Raw genomic sequence first — 1,956 nt, 5'->3', positions numbered from 1 at the left:
TGAATGTGTGACCTCAGTGTGTCTCCCTAATGTCCACCACAGTGACCCTCAGTAATGTGTGTATGTTTGTATATATATGTTAAAACACTGTGGTATCAAACGTTCATAGAATTTATAATCTGTTACACTGTTATTTTTTTGCAATTAATTTAATTTGTACATTTCAATTTAAGTTGTTATAATACTTTGTTTTTATTGATGTCTTCACTATGCTATGTGTTACAAGCTTTGGCAATATTGTAATTTGTACAGTCATGCCAATAAAGCAATTTGAATTGAATTGAATTAGATAGATAGATAGATAGATAGATAGATAGATAGATAGATAGATAGATAGATAGATAGATAGATAGATAGATAGATAGATAGATAGATAGATAGAGTCCTTCCTAGTGAAGGAGGTGGTGGTGGGCATAGATAGATAGACAGCTTATGATAGATAGATAGATAGATAGATAGATAGATAGATAGATAGATAGATAGATAGATAGATAGATAGATAGATAGATAGATAGAGTCCTTCATAGTGAAGGAGGTGGTGGTGGGCATAGATAGATAGATAGATAGATAGATAGATAGATAGATAGATAGATAGATAGATAGATAGATAGATAGATAGATAGATAGATAGATAGATAGATAGATAGATAGAGTCCCTCCTAGTGAAGGAGGTTGTGGTGGGCATAGATAGATAGACAGCTTATGATAGATAGATAGATAGATAGATAGATAGATAGATAGATAGATAGATAGATAGATAGATAGATAGATAGAGTCCTTCATAGTGAAGGAGGTGGTGGTGGGCATAGATAGATAGATAGATAGATAGATAGATAGATAGATAGATAGATAGATAGATAGATAGATAGATAGATAGGCAGACAGACATAAACACAGAAACAAACGCTGGCTCCGGCTCAGGAACAGACAGTGGTTCTGGCACAAGAACAGACACTGGTTCCGGCTCAGGAACAGACACTGGTTCCGGCTCCAGCTCAGGAACAGACAATGGTTCAGGTTCCAGCTCAGGAACAGACAGTGGTTCTGGCACAAGAACAGACACTGGTTCCGGCTCTGGAACAGACACTGGTTCCGGCTCAAGAACAGACACTGGTTCCGGCTCAGGAACAGACACTGTTTCCGGCTCAGGAACAGACACTGTTTCCGGCTCCAGCTCAGGAACAGAAAATGGTTGAGGTTCCGGCTCAGGAACAGACACTGGTTCAGGTTTCGGCTCAGGAACAGACAATGGTTCAGGTTCCAGCTCAGGAACAGACAGTGGTTCTGGCACAAGAACAGACACTGGTTCCAGCTCAGGAACAGACACTGGTTCCGGCTCAAGAACAGACACTGGTTCCGGCTCAGGAACAGACACTGGTTCCGGCTCAGGAACAGACACTGGTTACGGCTCCAGCTCAGGAACAGACAATGGTTCAGGTTCCGGCTCAGGAACAGACAGTGGTTCTGGCACAAGAACAGACACTGGTTCCGGCTGAGGAACAGAAAGTGGTTCTGGCACAAGAACAGACACTGGTTCCGGCTCAGGAACAGACACTGGTTCCGGCTCAAGAACAGACACTGGTTCCGGCTCAGGAACAGACACTGTTTCCGGCTCAGGAACAGACACTGTTTCCGGCTCCAGCTCAGGAACAGACAATGGATCAGGTTCCGGCTCAGGAACAGACACTGGTTCAGGTTCCGGCTCAGAAACAGACACTGGTTCAGGTTCCGGCTCAGGAACAGACACTGGCTCCGGAACAGACACTGATAGAGAGATAGATAGATAGGTGGCAGGTAAGTATATAGAAAGATTTGTAGTCCACGTTAAGGAGGTAGGCATAGATAGAGACAGACACCGGCTCTGGAACAGACACTGGTTCCGGCTCAGGAACAGACACTGGTTCCGGCTCAGGAACAGACACTGGTTCCGGCTCCAGCTCAGGAACAGACAATGGT

This window comes from Pimephales promelas, chromosome 9, assembly GCF_988280905.1.
Source record: "Pimephales promelas chromosome 9, fPimPro1.hap1.1, whole genome shotgun sequence".
In the NCBI taxonomy this organism is placed as follows: domain Eukaryota; kingdom Metazoa; phylum Chordata; class Actinopteri; order Cypriniformes; family Leuciscidae; genus Pimephales; species Pimephales promelas.
This window is presented reverse-complemented; position numbering follows the sequence as displayed.